Raw genomic sequence first — 19849 nt, 5'->3', positions numbered from 1 at the left:
TAGAGTTCCTCAAGTTGAATCCTCTTGCTTTAATTCCTATTCTGGTGGATGGAGATTTTGTTCTTGCTGAATCCTTAGCCATTATTATGGTTGGTCCTCCAACTCATGATTTTAATTTCCCTGTTTCTCTTATATATTCTTATTTATATTCAATTATTCATGTTCTCTATGTATGCAGTATTTGGACGATAAGTATCCTCAATACCCTTTGCTGCCTCATGACGTTCCCAAAAGAGCACTCAATTTTCAGGTACACCTGCTGCATAATCTTAAGCTCTAGTCCTTTTTGTCACTCGGCTTTCTAATCATCTTATCCACTCTCCACAGGTTGCACATATTGTTTTGCAGAATAACGTCATTGAGAAAAAAGGTTGGCCCTCATGAAAAACTTCCTTGGGCACAAAGTGTCATTAGAAAGGGCTTCACAGGTGACACTTCACTGAATACCATTAAGATATATTCTGGTTTGTTACTTCCAAACCAATTATTCATTTGAGTGGTTTTTTTTTCTTGCCTTAATTAAATGTTGCATATTTTTCATTATTTTCAGCACTTGAAAAGCTACTGAAAGATCATGCAGGGAGATATGCCACTGGAGATGAAATTTTTCTGGTACTTGCAATTCATATGACAATGCTCAGTTACTATTATTATACCATGTGTGTTTGTATGCGTAATTTTATACTTAAATTTAGCTGCAGCACTTTATGCATCTTTGGGGGACTAGGCATATGACTGGTTATGGGAATCAATTCCTTTTTGTGATAATAACAACTATTATTATAATATTTTTGTACTTAAATTTATGCAGCACTTAAATTTTTATACAAGCATGTTTACTCATCTTAATTGGATGTGGCAACCCTTTTTAATGAACAACTATTATTATAATATTAGTATTCCTTTGAAAGCATGTCTTTGGAATGTGAACTTGGATTTTTACCTTAGCAACTTGTAAGGCATCTTTCTAAGTATAATAATTGGATGATCAATTCTTTCTCACCTGTTTGTCCATGTATTTTGCGATCTTGTTCTGTTTGATTGGCCTTTATGGTTAACAAAACCGAACCAATTACCGAACCTACGGTTACTAGGATCAATATGGTTGAGCCGGCATAAACACCCCTTTTGACTAGGTAGCATTCACCATTCAACCAACCTATCCTATAAGGCTGCCTCTTACTCATGCTTGTGGCAGTTATCAATACGATCATTGCAATCCCAAAGCTAAGCCTGCCAACCATCACATCATTCAAATTTTATTACTGCATTAGGGGCAAAGCTTTTTTGTTCTTCTACTGTGTACAATTGAATTTGTGCTATAGAGTTCCTGTTTTTATTATGTAATTTGTATTAATGGAATTCAAAACAGTGGAGGGGCATTTAAGTTTTGAAATACCTTTAATTCTTATTATTAGTCTTCAATATGTAGTGCAAGATCACTGGGAGGATTTTAATTGGTGTTGCCGTGGAAAATGTAATCTGACAGCCCATTCCAGAGGTAAGCAGCACTGTATTTCTCAAAATTTGGAGGTGAAAAAGTTTCTGATTAATGCACTAGTTTATGAAGTTTTATTCATTAATTTGTCTTCAATTTTTTAAGCCTTTTGCTTCAATTTACTTGTGTAACTTGATGTATTCTTGAATTGTGTTTTGGGTTCTGATTCGCCATAAATAGATTAAGCTAGGGGATTCATGTTTGGTCCGTCAATTGCATTGGGGACATTGGTGCAAAATTGATATATCTGTCTCAATTCATTTTTACTTTTACAATTTAGGTTGATAATTCTCACTTTACTCTTTGAAGCAACGCCATTTTTCCCACTTGAAATTAAGCTGATTGGCATGATTTTGGAAATTTAGCATTCAGCTTTAATGAGAATAATAAAAAACTAACAAGCTGAGAAGAGAAAAAGTAAGTGATCAATCAAATAGATACTGTGGTATTGTATCTTATTTATCTGAAATATCAAATCTGCTAAATCAAAGTGCTTACTACTTTTGATAGGTAACGAGCTATTAGAATGCTTTTAGTTTTGTTCAAGGTGAGTAACTGTTATAGTTGTTTGGTAAATAATGCTGGGATTGGTTTGGGTGATAAATATTCTATTGGTAGTAAAGTTCAAGCTGTTTGGAGTGAAGATAGGTAATGGTATATTCAGTAATTAATTTCTTTTTCTTTGTCCATTTATTCAGCAATTAGTATGATGATCATATATATTTTAGTATTTCAACTCAGTTTGTGATCTTACTATTTTGATTTAGTTAATTTCTATTTACACTTTTTTTGTGCACCTTTAGAAGAATTTTGTTGTTTAAACTTCTTAGAAGTGCAAGTATTTTTGCAACAGCCCCGCTAGGAATGAACAAGGGAATGAACACTGATACAATTGTTAAGGCCAAGAGTTTTCTTGATGGTGACGAAGATCAGCATGAAAAAGATGTGTTTGAGAAGAATCTGAAGGCGCTTCAGAAGATTTTTTAGTCATTATGCCAAGATTAGAAGATTGACGATTTTCTGTTTGTTAAGCTCTTGTTGGATATAGAGTGTAAACTTTGCATTTTAATTGATGTGATACAAGTTTTATGTGACTTAAATTATCTTAAGTTATATTTTGATTGTTAATTGCTTCTTAAGATTATGTCTTTGAATTATGTAAGGATAATTTTTATTGTTTAAAGAAATTATTTAGTATAATTATGTGTTTAATTTTATTTTATAATATTTAACTCATTTAATCAAAAATGTAGAATTATATATGTAATAATATTATTAAATATTATGTTGTATAAAAAATTATTAGAATATTATATATATACAGAAAATAAAAAAAATAAAAAAAAACAATGAGGGACCTAAGGCTACACTTTTATAGAGTAGCTATAGTTATACAGAAAATTAAAAAAAAAATAATAAGGGACCTAAGGCTACGCTTATAAAAAGTAGCTATGGTATACAATGTGGCTACGCTTTACAAGTGATGCAGTAGCATTGAAAAGCGTAGCCTATTCTGAAAAATTGAAAGTTGAAAAGCGTAGTCTTTGGTTCTAGATAGCATCACTTGAAAAGCGTAGCCTATTCCCAAACGCCAAAAGCGTAGCCCTTAGTGCAGAAAAGCGTAGCCTTTGAGAATAGGCAACGGCCGAATAGGAATCACCCCAAAAAGCGTAGACGTAGCCCAAAAAACGTAGCCGCAGTCTAAGGCATCATTTTTTTTATTTTTAGCTACACTTTTTAAATGTACTTGAATGGGTATTTTTCTTGTAATGGAAGAAAGTGAATTTCAAATACATATAGTTCCAAAATACAGAAAATGGCACCAATAAAATCTTTCAATGGTGTCCCATTCACAATAATGCGATCTAGTTAAGCAAGGAAAAAGAACCGCCGGTTGGCTAATTGGCTTGCCTAGTTGCCTAATTAATTAGTTGGTTACGGGAGAAATTCGTATGTGCTTTGAGAATTTTTCAGTGTTCTCATCACCTCTTATTTTAATTCGTTAATTTATTTTCTATATTAGAATTATATATGTCCATTATTTTTTAATTTAAATTAAAAAATATTAATAAAATAGAAACTAACATCAAATCGACACATATTGCAGATATATAATAAAATAAATAACGCAAACAAAAATTAAAGTATTTATTTGTTCTCGCAACACATAGGAATCAGAAAAGTAAGACTAGTGATAGTGCAATAACTTTACGAAAACTGAAAAAAGTAAATAACACAAAGTAGAAGCTAGACATCACCATAGAATTTCTTTACATATTTGCGTCGATATCTATCCTATTATTAATTATTATAGTGCCGTCAATATGTAGTTTCATACACGAAACACGAGTCAAAAATCAAGAGTAGACCTTCTGTGACGGTAAGATCTTGCTGAGGATTGGAACCATTGAAGCAAGTTCCTTAATGTATATCGAAACATATAACTATAAGGTAAGACTTAGTAATGATTAACGCACTTGCTAGATAGCCACTGCCTCATTCATTTGGGGTTCTTTTACTATTTAACCCCCTCACAGTGCCTTGCTTATATCCTACCCAAATATATATACTAATTGTAATTACTCGTATTATTGTTATTATTGTGATTATTATGATAAACTAGAAGTTAGGTAGGAAAATAAATTTAAACATTAGGCTTCAACTTAATGTGAGTTTTTTTTTTTTTTTTAATTTTGCTAAAACGAATTGATATATATATATATATATATATATATATATATATATATATATATATATATATATATATATATAGGTAATTGATTAGGAGATTAATTATATATGTAAGAGTGTTTTAGAACAAAGCTCAGCTCATCGTACAATTAACAATAACGTGATATTCGATTATAAGTTACAAGAAGACAATTAATAATTTGAACACACACATATGGCCGATGACTAAGAATATAACATACTTTTAGAAATAATTATAAAGGGTGTCGACTTTAGAGAATATCTGATAATCTTAATAATGACAAATATTTAATTGAGATATAAATATCAATACATAAATCAAAAGCACAAAAGCTAATTTATTAATTCATAAAATCAATAGAGTTTTTAATTTTAACTAAAGAGAATTAGTTACTCATGTTTTTTAGAGAAATTCTAGAAGTATAAAAAGTAAAAAAGTGCGGAAAAAGAGAGGAAGCAGTTTTTAAAACATTTGATTTTTACTCTTAAATACTAACCCTAAAAGGAATTTCAAATTCAAACTAAAATAGAATCAAATTTAAAATAAAATAAAATCTAACTAATTAATGTTTTCCTTCAACAAAGCTTTCAATCTAATCTCCCTACAATCCTCAATTAATTGCTGTGATTAGTGGGCTTGAGTTGAACCTTCAATTAACCACACAAGTGATAAAGAGTTAGAGATTGTAGTGGATACATTACTACATAATTGAGTTTTACTAACATTTAAAAAATATTACCAAATCATATTAAAATGTTACCTATCTATATTAGTAACATTTTAACAAATGTTAAATATATCCTATGTTACTAAAGAATTTTACTAACATTTTTCAAAAGATTTAATAACATTTAGTAAAAATGTTATAATAGACCTTTCTTAGTAACACTTAAAGAAATGTTACAATAGATATATTTTGTAACACTTAGAAAAATGTTACCATAGATATTTTTCGTAACACTTAAAAAATGTTACAATAGATATTTTATGTAACACATAAAAAAATGTTACCATAAATATTTTTTGTAACACTTCAAAAAATGTTACCATAGATATTTTTTGTAACACTTAAAAAATGTTACAAAAGCTCTTTAGTAGCATTTTTTTAGTTATATTATACTATTTTTTATTTTTTATTTTATATTATACGTAATATAAATATACTAACATTAATTACTACAACATGAAATATTTAATTATATTCACAAATTCACAAAATAAAATTTTTATAGCCTCTTTTATTAGTTAATAATCATTGTACAAGTTTGCTTCGTGATGCAAATAAAAAAAAAATACTTATAACACTTAAACTCTATGAACATTCCATATAAAAAAGAAAAAAAAAGCGATACTATGTACATAAAAAACTTAGTCCTTATACTAATCCTAGAAAAATGTATTTATCTGCCGAGCTTGGAAGTAGCACCCGTTAAGAAAACCTCTTTAACGTCTTTTGGAATCTCATCAAAAATCACAGTTGCAGTTAAGGTGCTGCCGTGCACGCGATGAGTAGAACTTTATCCTATATTGTGCAGCTAGATTGAATGAATGAGCAGTGGCAGAGTGCCTCCACATGCCCAATGGAGTGCACAAGACAAGAAGAACCAAATACAAACCATAAAATGACAAAAGCAATTTTGATTACCACAAACAATAGTATATAATATGCAATGAAAATGGAGCAGCTCAATTATATAAGGAGTACTGACAATTAATTATTAATTAATTACTGTAATTAAAGTAAGATAGCACTTAGCACTAGAATGGAATCGAAATGTAGTTGTAAGTTACAAATTAGATACAGGGCAGTGTAGTAGTACTAAATACTAATAGTAAATATGAAGGATGAGGATGCTACCTTGGAAATGAGAGCCTTAATGAAGTCCAGTTAACACCTCTTGATTGCAGCAAGCTCTCTGTCTCAAGCTTTTCCTTATGCCTGCTCTTTGGATCCACTGCATCAACCTATCATTTTTTCTTAACAAGTATTAGTATTCAATTAACAACCTTCAAGTGTGACCATTTTCTGGATCCTGCACTGATACAGAATGTTTGTAAAGTGTAAATTGACCTCGACATGAGGCAGTAGATCAGATTTGAGATAGACACTAGTAGAAGAGCAATAAATGAACCTTGAAATGGTATGACATGAGATTTAGAACCCAAATTTAATTTGATTATTTCAAACAAGAACTTCATTCATTTAGCATGAGTTGTATACTGAAAATGTAACTTCTATGCCAGTACTTACACTTATTATAGTCTAAAACACAAGAAAGATTCAAACCCAACAAAACTCAAGTCTAAAACTCATGTCTACAAACAGATAAGTTGTATACAAAACTTGAGAGCGAAAATCCAACAAGAGACTCTTCTAGCTCTTCAAAATAAAAATAAAAGATACATCTTTTTAGCATGAGTAAGAAAGAAAAAGGACAAACTATAAAGCTCATCAGATTGTGACCATGCCGTGACGTAACCTTATTTCTAGTGGAATAAAGCATAGAAATTGAAATGAATATTTGAAAGATAGAGAGAAAACTGACAAGAGGAAGACTGGTACTTCTTGTGTTGATGAGTAACGGGTTTTTATCAGGATTCCCCTTATAATCTGTGTAGATTCTCCTACAATTTGTTGAGCTTCCGTTATGGAATTGCCATTTATAGCACCTCAAAAGCAAATCAGCAATAGAGGAAAAGAAGAACAGGACACAGAGGCACAACAAACACCGTTAAGCTTAAAAGGATACAAATATGCCAAGTAGAAAAAAAACGATGTTATACAGTTTAATTAAAAGTCACAACAAATTTTAATAGGATAAAGATTGTATGTCTTCAACTCTATGCACTTACTTTTGTAATTGCACAATCACCAAGACTAAAAATGAAATTACCAATTTCTGCTTGAGCATAGTGGCACTCCATATTTACAATGGTCTCATCTTCTTCATCCTTGTTACAAATCAGCAACATTGAAAGAAATAAATATATAATCTAATCTAAGGTACAAGCGTAAAAAGAGCAACATATGAGCTTGTCAATTAGTAGTTCAAACTTACTTTATTTTAAATTTTTGGCCTTTATTTTTGTCCTACATGCTTGAGTAGAAAAAATTAGATAAAAAGGAAACTCAGGAAAAGAATCTCAAAAACATTGGGTCATTAACCTTCAATTTGAAACTGATAAGGCATTGCTAGAAAAATCCAATTGTCTAAGCCTACTCAATGACCAAACAACAGCAAAATCAATACAACCGGCGAAACGGTTATTTGAAAGATCAATGCTATTCAAAGATCACACACTGAAGCTCGTCCAGCCTGCTCAACTTCATTTTCAGTTCATGAAACAGATGTTTGAATTTCAGTTATAGGTGACTCTATTTTGACAGAGGAAGGCACTGAACTTGTTTGAGAGCTACCAACCAAGGATACTGGAGCTGCAGGATAATGTGAGATGCCAGACTTGTAACACTGTAAATTACGTAGCATGGCATAATAGAACAATGGATCACATTAGAGTGAGAAAATCACCATAGTTGTTTTTAACCTACACCAGATTTACTTGATTCTGTTTTTAATATAACATCTTATCCAAATAATTTTAAGATAAAAATGCAAAACAATAGATAAAAAACATACCTCCTTAATATCACGATAATGTACAAGAACAATGTGCTCTAACTGCCTGCAGATAAAAACAATGTTTAAGTTGACATGAAAATGATCAACACTAGCAATTTAAGTGATAAGCCCCTTAAGATTCCCTATGGCCTTTTCTAGTTAACTCGAGGATCAAAATGAGTCAGATGCAGCTACAGGGTAGCCTGCTTCAGTCAGCGGCTTTTATCAGTTTTCAAAATATATTTAATCTTAATCTTTTATTATAAAACCCAACAAATGCTGTTTGTTTGCAAGGTCCAAGTTTGGATTAAGAACAAATTAAACATCATTACCTGAACCATTAACTTGTTGCTAGTGACTTTCAATGAATTGGATAATTATAACTATTCTGCACTAGCTTGTGCAACATATTCATTTGATCCTAATGAAGTACCTTGCTCAATGCACTGGAATACATCAAATTATAAGACCTTACTGATGAAAAGGAAAACAAGAGTAATTTATGATGTTAAAGAAACGCTTTCAGAAACTTTTGAAATATCAGCGACTCACTTGTGCAATGTCGAAGAGAGACAAAATCTACTAAGCAAAGATAAAATGTAGCATATGATTCCAAGCTCAGACAAAAAATCTGCAGTCATTTCTTCTTGGTTCCCTCTTGTCAACTTCTTTATGGTAACAAAGGTTCCATCTTCCAATTTTTCTAAGTATACCTCTGCATACCCTCCCTCCCCAATTACATTATCTGTCAATAACAACAATTATTTTTTATTTAACGAGTAAACTACCATTTCTAACCATAAAAATGTAATAAACTAACACAATTATACCATGGCTGAAGTCATCAGTTGCAGCCTAGAGTTTAGAGAGAGTGAAATTCTTTCATGAAGATTTGAAGTTGGCAAACTCAGAGTAAAAAAAAAAAGGAATGAGATCCTATCTAACCCTCTTACTCTTCCTTCTAGTTAACTTAAGACAATCCTTTTAAAAAGGTGAAATGGTTGAAATGGCATTTGTGAGCCTTTCTTGAGAAGCTTGAAGAAACTACACCATTGATTATTAGCATTAGAACCACCACTTCCTGGTAGAGCCTCAGAATCAGAAGTGCTGTTAGGTATATCTATATATATTGACTTTATTTAAAATGCAATAACAAAATTTTCTCTCTTAAAAATATTATAAAAAAGGAAAAATTTGTATTAACGAACTAATAAACAATATGTTTATAGAATCATTTGCGTGAACATGACTAAAAGAAAGTATGAACAAGATGATCTTTAAATAAATAAACATATTGTACAAATGCCTTCTTATCTTCTTGCAATGCTTTAATTTGAAGCAAATATGGGTGTTAGGACTATCATTTTATATAATTCTCCTACTTTTCAATATAATCATACCTCACTTTTATACAACTTGATCTCATCCTCAAGAGGAGTGATCACACTCTCAAATGAAATATAATCATCATCCTTCTGATCTAAATGTACCCTTCTAAGAGCTGCTTCTGCTGCATATTACGCAGCCAAGGCATCTTCCTTTTCTTCTATCAGTTTCTTTATTTCTAGATTCTTCACATGAACAGATTTTGAAGTAAATGGATTTTAGAACTTAGCATTGTTTGACATGCTTCTATCTATGTTACAATATATACTATTACTATATCAGTGTACCTTGTTCTAAGTTTCTGATCCAGTTTACTAACTTCATTTCTCAGCTGGAATTGGAGAAAAATTAAGTTTCCATCTACTGATAGTGTAAGCATAAATAAATAAATAAACTAAGCATTAAAAGTACCTCTTCTATGGCCTTATCCTTCAGAGCTTCAGTTGCCCTTAAGGCCTTGACTTCACCCTGGCAAGTTACAAGTTCCTTACTCTTTTCTGCAATGGTTTCACAACTTAGTTATCATGTTAATAGATGAATACACACCGAGATATGAAATTCTCATACCATATTCATTTTCATTTGGAGTGAACAAAAGTATAGGCAATCATTTTCCTATGTTGTGACTCATTTATTATATAATTGAAGTTAATGATTCCTATGATGAACAAACAAAAGTATTTTTTTTACAATCAATCCAACTTTAGCATCAGAGAGAATGGATAATTCTTTAGCTTTCTTCAACAATCCATTCCTTCTCTTCGAAAATGTTACTTACCGGCTCGTTGAATTGTCGATCCTTTGAATCACAATCTTTTCTCGCCCCATCGCAATCAATTTTAGGATTCCTACCTCCTCAAATCAAACATCTCCTTTGATTTGACCTGCTAGATCACGAGTCAACAAATTCATTAAGATCAATTAGCTATTCAACTCTCACGGAGCTAATTGGATTAAAACTTCTACAGATTTAAAGAGAGAATTAGTTTATTTTTACTAAACTCAGACTCTTTTGATTTGAAGAGATTTGAAGAATCAACAACAACTATGAAAAACAAACCCTATGAATTTGAAGAGAATCACCTATGATTTCAAATCTTACCTTACTAGAATGAGATTGAGTCTGTGATTGAATCATGCATGAGATCGATGAGGCAGAGCGAGAGATCGAGAAGAGGCAAAACCAAAAATTGAGGAGGCAGAACAAGATCGAGAGATTCAGAGAACTGAGAGATTGAGAAGGCAGAGCGAGATTGAAAAATTCAGAGCACTGAGAGTGAGACTGAGAGTGACGGTGGATTCAATTTCAGAGTAGTAAGAATTTTTTTATTTATGAAATTAGGAATAGGTAACAGTTTTTGTAAACTTTTTATAAAAATTAAACCCATTTACTAACATTTTATTAAAAATGTTACTTAATATTTAATTTTATTATAATTACTAACATTTTAATAAATATTACAAGATAAATGTTACTAAATGTGTGAAATGTAGTAGTGATAATTGAGGCTCCTGGAATGTATCTTAAATCTCACGTGGCATATGATTGCTTCACGTTGTACGTAGGACTTGTTCGTAATCCAATTCACTCTCTGGCTGGCTCACATTGCACATAGAGTGTCTCACGTGGTATGTGGTCTTAATTTCCTTCAATTGTGGCCTCTGTTTGCTCCTAAGAGTTGCACATAAAAAAATCACATTCCACGTGAACCAGGTGTTGTGCATACGCATGCCTCATGCGTACGCATGATAGGTCAAAATTCTCTAGTTGTCCATACACATGCTACATGCGTACGCATGATGGTCAATGTCCCACATGAAAGTCTTAGCGTCCTATGTTGAATTGGGGGTCATGTGTACACATGGGTCATGCATACACATGAATGAGCGAATTCCACCACTTGTGCGTACACATGGGTCATGCGTACGTACGGCTTCTGTTTTGGCATTGGACGCCACTACTTCCACACCCCAAGTTGAAGCGCTTAGTGCCCTGGGAATGCATCGTTAGTTTGGCGTGGCACATTTCTCTCCCCACGTTACATGTGATGCTTGATTTCAACATAGGGAGCTCTCTCTTTAGTCCAGAGAGCTTTCTCTTTGCTTTAGTGCCATGTACTTTTGTATTTGATGACTCTTATCCCCTGTTTTTTCTTTGTTTCTTTTTGATTTCCTTCCGAATTCTTCTGTAATCAATTAATTCAACTAACTCAAAGTAATGCTCAATTAACCATGAAATCATTGCTAATCTAACAGGAATTCTTAGCAAATTAAATAAAAATCATGAAGAAAAAACAATAAAGATGTCCATGCATCACAATACCAAACTTAATACTTTACTTGTCCTCAAGTAAAAGAGAAGAAAAGAAAAGAATTATTTTGGATGAAAGGGGCTTGAATCCTTCTTAGGAGTGGAATTTAGCAAACCATGTGAGTGTCACTGATTTCTCTCTATTTTTAATGAGTCTTGTATTCTTAGGAATGGAGGATCCCTGAGAGTTATGGTTTCAAATAATATTATGAGATCCTTCTTTTAAGCTTTGATTAATCCTTGAATCCTTTATTTGTAATAGAGAGCTTTTTGGGTTGACAACTCTAAGTGCTCAATTTTTAAGGTAACTCTTGATAGTGGACGTTCGATCAGCAATCCCGGGCTAGTTGGTGCAAGTTACTGGGTGATAAGGCACCCCTCGAATCTACTTACACGAGCCACTCCTTGATACGTTTGCACCACAAGCATATAGTTAAAGATTTTAAGTTCCCAGCCATCGATGTCCAAAGCCTCTTTGGGCATCTAAATACTTTGTCTCAAGGGAACTCTTGATGGTGGGCTTTCGATTGATAATTCCGGAACAATTGGTCCAAGTTACCAGGTGATAAAGCACCCTTCTACTTGCCTGTGCCCTATCCTTGGACACTCACACCACAGACACATAACTAGACTTTTTAACCATTAATTCTCAGAACTTTGCAACCTTTAATCTTTATCTTAATTTTTCTTTGCTATTTCTTTTCTCTCTTTCTTTTTCTTTTTCAATTCAAGTTCAAGGATTCTTTTCTTTTGGTCAGATATCTCATAATACCTCACTAAGTCTCATGCTCATAAGGAATCATCCTTCCTTTTCATACAAGATCATCATCCTTTAGCTCAATTCATGATCATCACACTTAATGCACCACCAGTTATCATAAGAGGGATTTTTATTTGTCAAATTCACTTTTCTCCATCTAAGCAACTTTTTTCATGTGATTAGAGTGCTTAAAAGAACTTCACAAGTAATAAGTTCATTAAGCATGATGAAAACATGAAAATAGAGAAATAGAATAGAAAGCACATAGAAGAATTGAATGCTGGAAGCTTAAAGGAAAGATTACCACCTTAATAGTCATTGTTGCCTTCATCTTCTCTAAGGTTATGTAGAGCATAGCCTCCAACACCAAACTTAGAATGGTTTCTTGTCCTCAAGCAACAAAGAAGAAAATAGTAGTGATGGAAATAGAGATAAACATGATGATGAAGTAAAGGCAATCAAGTAATGCAGAGGCATATTCAAATAAAATAAACAAATTAAAACAAACCGAAATGAAAGATAAAATAATATAAAATAACTAGGTTGCTAATGTATTTGCATGGGATTTGACCTTGCATAGGTGACGTGTGGCAACACCAAACTTAGTGTGAGAATACCAAACTTAGTGTGACACATTCAATGTGAAACTAGGCCAAGTACCCAGTAAAATGCAATTATCCTAGTGGTGTAGCACACCAAACTTAATTCTTGAAACATATACAAAACCTTAAATGAAATAAAAAGAAGAATGAAAAGAAAATACCGAACGTTGGGTTGTCTCCCAACAAGTACTTCTTTAACGTCACTAGTTTGACGGTTGTTTCTTGCTAAGGTGGAGGTTGATCATAGTGCTTTAACTCTTCCCCTCTCACTTTGAATCTCCTCCTTGTGTCTTCATGTACTAGCTCAATATGCTTAAGAGATAGGACTTTGTTCACTGTATATGGAAATAATGCATGGTGAGATAACACCACTTTCTCCCCCGGTAAAAAGAATTTATTAGAAAATTTTTTGTTCCTCCACCTTCTAGGAACTTTCTTCTTGAGAGCCTGTTCTTTATTTGATGCATACCTAACACCAAACTTAGGTTTGATATAAGGGGATTTATTGTTGATTACAAAGGGAGGCTTTGGTTGTAATCTCTTGTTAGTTTCAATTGAGTTTTCAACTTGCTTCACTTGCTCTTTCTCTTCTTTTCTTCCCAGGCATGAAAAAGGAGTTTCTGGAAGTGATTTGTTAGGTGTTTCCTTCATATTTGGGTCCCTGGATTCAACCTTCTTGTATTTCTCATGATCACTTGAATGATGTATGGTCTTGAAAATATGAAAAATTAAATGGTCATTATGCACCCTTAGCATCAATTCACCTTTTTCAACATCAATAAAGTCTCTCCCAGTAGTTAGAAAAGGTCTCTCTAGAATTATGGAGGCATTCTTCCATGTCAAGAATAACAAAATCCACTGAAAGGAAGAATTTTTCAACTTTAATCAAGACATTTTTAACTATTCCATGTGCATGCTTTAGTGATTTGTCTGCCATTTATAGAGCTATTTTTGTAGACTTCCATTCTTGAATTTGTAGCCTCTTCATCACAGATAAGGACATCAAATTGACACTTGCCCCCAAATTACATAATGCTCTTTCAAAGGTGGTGTTGCCAATAGTGCAAGAAATTTGAAAACTCCCTGGATCTTTTTTCTTTGTTGGTAAGTTCTTTTGAATAATTGCACTAAACTCTTTGGTCATCACCACTATTTGACCTCCCTTTAAAGATATTTTTCTGAACAATAATTTCTTCATGAATTTAGCATATAAAGGCATTTGTTTAAGTGCTTCTATGAAATGAATGTTGATGTGTAGTGTCTTGAATATCTCCAAAATTTTGGAGTATTGCTTCCCCTTGTTTTCCTCCTAGAGCCTTTGAGGATATGAAATTCTTGACTTATACTCTTGCACTTGGACATTCTCTCTTGATGCATCTTTTAAAGCTTGAATTTTATGGTCCTGAGAGGTGGGGATCACGTGCTCCTTTAGAGGATTAGCTCCATCATGGGCCTCTTTCTCTTGTCTGCCAGTGGCATCCTTCTTAGCTTTTTCTCCTACCACTTTTCTACTTGTCAAATAGATAGCCTTGCACTCTTCCCTAGGGTTTGAAAATGTATCACTGGGAAATGTTGTAGTGGGTTTGGCTAATTATTAAGCAATTTGGTCCACTTGCACCTCCAAATGTCTAATTGAAGCACCTTGATTCTTGAAGTTGGTTTTTGTTTTCTCCATGAATGAGAGTGTGGCTTGGGAGAGTTTTTTCACTGCAAGTTCAAGATTGATAAGCCTTTGAGAGTCTTGAGATGGTTGGGTGGAGGTGGTTGTTGTTGGTGAGAGTGGTTTTGAGGTTTGAGAGGGTGGCTGTTGTGTTGATGGGGTTGAAGGAATTATGTTAAGGTTGGAAGTAGTTTTGTTGATGGTTATTGTTGAAATTGTTTCGCCTCTGACCTTAATTTTTTCATCCAAAATTTGGGTGATTTCTCTATCCAGGATTGTAGGTCTTAGAGAATAGATCATTGTGAGGTGGTCTTGGAGGATTATTGATGTAATGTACTTGCTCTAGGGAAGAATGTCCATACTTCAAACCTTCACTTTAAGGTAGTCCACTACTTATTATGCCATAGGAATTCTTTTGGGTACTCACCGCTGAAACTTGCATACCTCCTAATTATTGAGTAATTGTATTAATTTATTATGACATGACTTTATTCTGAGCCAATAGAGTGTCCAAGGCATTTAATTCCATAACTATTTTCCTCATCGATCTTTCAGAGGAATAGAGGTACTGATTGTTGGCCACCATTTCAATCAACTCCGGTGCTTCATCAGTGGTCTTCTTTATATGCAGAGATTCTCCAACTGAGTTATCCAGTGAGACCCATGAGGCAGAGGTGATCTCGTTATAAAAAATCTGAAGTTGGACCCAATCAGCAAACATGTCTGTAATACCCTAATTACCCTGAGCATTACCTCATACCGTAAAGCAAAGGTTAATCAAAGGTTACGACAATTCTAAAGCTTATACAATATATATATATATATATATATATATATATATATATATATATATATATATATATATATATATAAGTAGAAAGGATTAATAATACAAGAAGCCCGATGAAGAAATAAGCTCAACAACAGAATTACAAAAGCGCGAAACGTTCACACGAAATTACAAACTAAAGGCACAAGATATAGATACAAGATAAGAAAGCATAAATAGATATATGGGTATAATAGTCATAAACTACTAGCCTCAACTCGTGGAGTTTAGGCCAACTAGTTATATATATATATATATATATATATATATATATATATATATATATATATATATATATATAACATAGTTTTTTAAAGTAAAACCAGCATATACAATATCTCTCCCATCAAGTTGGCCTCTAAGGCAAATAAAATACAAAAGTGAGAGTACTAAGAAAAATATCCAAAATGACTCCAAAATGGGATAAAGATCCTTCGCCCTATCACCATCAAGTAACTCACCGAGGTGGGTTACGACCTGCATCTGAAAAACAACAGAATATGGTATGAGTACCAGAGGTTTTTAGTATGGTAATAGAATCCAGTAATGTAAGATGTAAGATTTTGGGATGCCAGAGACAATCCTAGAACTTTACATTGAGCATAAGATTCAAACTTAAAGCATAACTAAATTTAAAACCCTAACTATAAAACCATAAATGAATTAGGGTATTCTATCTTAAGAAATTTCTAAACTAACATTTACACTGCAGTCCTACAGCCTTCGCCAGCCTAACCGCCATGCGATCCCATCGCCACTACCTACCGGACCTCCTTAATCCTAGTAGAAAACATAAGTAATTCATATAAGTAAAGCACAAGTAATTATCATGTATAGCAAGTAAAGCAAGAAGCAATTAAACATGTTAAACAATTAGGCAAACAATGCAAGTCGGCAAAGCAAACAAACATATAGATTATGCACATGATGAATGTCTGTCCTATTTGGCTTGTGATATCACTTGTCGGTCTAAAAATACCAACATGACACATCCTCTCGGATGTAGCCTTTTTTCCACACCAGGGATATAGGCCCCGCACACTCATGCAGCAGAGAAATCTGCCACGTCAAGGATATAGGCTCTACACACTCATGGAACAGAGAATCTGCCATGCCAGGGATATAGGCCCTGCACACTCATGCAGCAGAGAAGGTTATGTGAGCAAGATACCACCCCAGCCCTCACATCTCAACGTAAGCGGGATTAACCACCGTCCTTATGTTGGCGTTGTGACCCCGACAAGCGGGAGCCCACCATAGCCTTTGCTCGAGGTGCATAGCGACTCAACAGTCTCAGCCTAAAACAATATATCAGCGGTTTTCAGAATTCATTTTCAATACTCAGTAAAGTCATCTTTCAACTCCGAGTCCTAAACTTGTCTCAACCATCATCAATCAGTAATTCCACAACTCATCACATTAATAATTATTACGGTACCCCGCCATTTCTGTCAACTAATCCATCCTCAGTACTCCAGAAACCTAAGTCTCTATCTTCTAAATTCATAAAAAAATTAATCTATTTAAGTCTCTGGTGTACGAAATTGTGATCACACTTTTCACAACTCCGCACAACTAACCAGTAAGTGCACTGGGTCGTCGAAGTAATACCTTACGTGAGTAAGGGTCGATCCCACGGAGATTGTCGGCTTAAAGCAAGCTATGGAATGAATGATTCTTGTTATTCAGTAAAAGAATGATTCTTGTTGCAAAAAGTAAAAGAGCATGAAATGAATGATTCTTGTTATTCAGTAATGAAGAACAAGTTGAGGTTTCAGAGATGCTCTGTCTTCTGAACCTCTGCTTTCCTACTATCTTCCTCTCTCAAACGCGCAAGGCTCTTTCTATGGCAGGCTGTATGTTGGTGGATCACCGTTGTCAATGGCTACCATCCGTCCTCTCAGTGAAAATGGTCCAAGTACAGTTTCTGTATGGCTAATCATCCGTCGGTTCTCACTTGTGTCGGAATAAGATCTCTTTATCCTTTTGCACACTGTCATTGCGCCCAACATTCGTGAGTTTGAAGCTCGTCACAGTCATCCCTTCCCAGACTCTACTCAGAATACCACAGACAAGGTTTAGACTTTCTAGATCTCAAGAATGCTGCCAATTGGTTCTAGCCTCTACCACGAAGGTTCTAATCTCACGAATTCGAATACTTTGTTGTCAGGAGAGGCAAGTCAAATTCATGGATCAGAAGCCCAAGAGATACGCACTCAAGTTGTCGCCCAATGACTACGTTGAGATTAGATAGAACGGAAGTGGTTGTCAAGCATGCGTTCATAAGTTTGAGAATGATGATGATTGTCACGGATCATCACCTTCATCATATTGAAGTACGAGTGAGTATCTTAGAGCGAAAGCAAGCGTGATTGAATAGAAAACAGTAGTAATTGCATTAATTCTTTGAAACACAGCAGAGCTCCTCACCCCCACCTATAGGGTTTAGAGACTCATGCCGTAGAAGATACAATATGAAAGGTAAACAATGTCATCAGTCCCCAAATGAATCTCTAAAAGTAGTTTTTATACTAAACTAGTAACCTAGGTTTACAGAAAATGAGTAACTAAGTGCAGATAGTGCAGAAATCCACTTCCAGGGTCCACTTGGTGAGTGTTTGGGCTAAGCTTTGAAGCTTTCACATGCATAGGCCATTCTTGAAGTTAAACGCCAGTTTTGGTGCCAGTTTTTGCGTTTTATGCCAGAAAATGGTTTCTGGCTGGCATTTAACGCCAGTTTAGGCCATCAAATCTCGGGCAAAGTATGGACTATTATACATCGCTGGAAAGCCCAAGATGTTTACTTTCCAAAGCCATTGAGAGCGCCCCAATTGGGCTTCTGTGTAACAACCTAACTACCAAAGCTCACGCTTTCGGCTGGGCAACTCTGATAGCTCGGACATTACGACGACACTTATACTATTTAATACTAAAATATGACCCTGTTTAAAACTTTAAACCGCAATACCGCTCCAAAAATTACTTTCGTTCGATAACGTACATCCATAGATACCATACGACTTACAAAAGCTCATCAAGAGTACATCCATATATATATATATATATATATATATATATATATATATATATATATATATATATATATATATATATATATACCACAAACATTACCCAATATAATTCCTATCCCTCTTACAAAATATATCAAAATAAAGGCGAGGGTACAAAAATAATAATCTAAAGCAATACAGAGCATCTCAACAACAATTAAATAAACTCTTCGTGACTTCTGCGCCCATATCCTGAAAGGGGAAAAATATAGGGGAGTGAGAACATCATCCTCAAAAGGGTTCTTAGTAGGAGGTTTTTGGGAATTACTGTAATAGGATAGATGAAGATAAACCGTACCAGTGATTAATAACCGTCTTATGCCTCTTTTCAAAAACAACGGTTTACAATAAAAGAGAAATCTGAAATCCTTTTCCGAAAGAGGAACCATTCAATTCTCAAAAACTCAAAAGCCTTTCAAAACGGTTTATCTATGCCGAACCAAAATAGCCTTTCATATTTTATTCCAAACCAGAAACACAAAACCGAAATCAACCATCGGTCCATCTCAATTCAACCACGGCCCTAGGCCCAAACAATCCAATCCAACAACCAATCTCCACAAACCAACAGAGTCCCAGTTGCAAACACAGATAGGAAGTTCAAGCACAAACAAACAGTTACAGCAAGTAGAACAAGTAGCAGGTAATCACAAGTAATCACATAGGCACACCAAGTACAATATGCACACCCAAACAATGTCACATAGATGCATATAATGCATGCCTGTCCTAGTGGCTGATGATATCATCTGTCGGTTATATAGCCAACCCGACACGTTCTGGTAGCTAACCATGGACAGAAACACCCATCGCGGAGCAAGTAGGTTTGAGCTACAACCCTATTGCTACTACCCGCTCAACCTAGAGCCAGTGGAATAACCACTACTACGGCTACTACCCAGGCGGGTGTTTAAAAGCTCAACCTGGAGCGAGTGGGATCACCACTACTACCACTACTACCCAGGCGTCACAGTCTCTGACCTGTAGCACGTGGTACAAACCACAACCCTTGCTACTACCCAGGTATCTCAAGCATATATTCATTCAGTCCCAACCATGGATCAACATCCATCTCAGCCATCCGGCATAAATTCATAATTCATAGTCAGCCATACGGCCCATAACTCATTCGGCAATCAGCCATAAATTAATATCATACACAGTCATTCTGGCTCACGGTTCAATCTAGAACCAGCCAATATTCATAATCGTACACAGCCATTCCGGCCCATAACAAAACAGCACTTCCACCATTCAACATCATCGAATTCATAAAATCGGCATTTAAGCCATAAATCACTTTTCTCAAGCCATTTCACTTTGAAATCAAATTTCAACTCTTTTTAGCATTGGCTTTAAAAATCTCATTTCTCAAATCATCCTAGGCTCATAAGCCAAA

The sequence above is a fragment of the Arachis stenosperma genome, chromosome 1 (assembly GCF_014773155.1).
Source record: "Arachis stenosperma cultivar V10309 chromosome 1, arast.V10309.gnm1.PFL2, whole genome shotgun sequence".
Lineage (NCBI taxonomy): Eukaryota > Viridiplantae > Streptophyta > Magnoliopsida > Fabales > Fabaceae > Arachis > Arachis stenosperma.
This window is presented reverse-complemented; position numbering follows the sequence as displayed.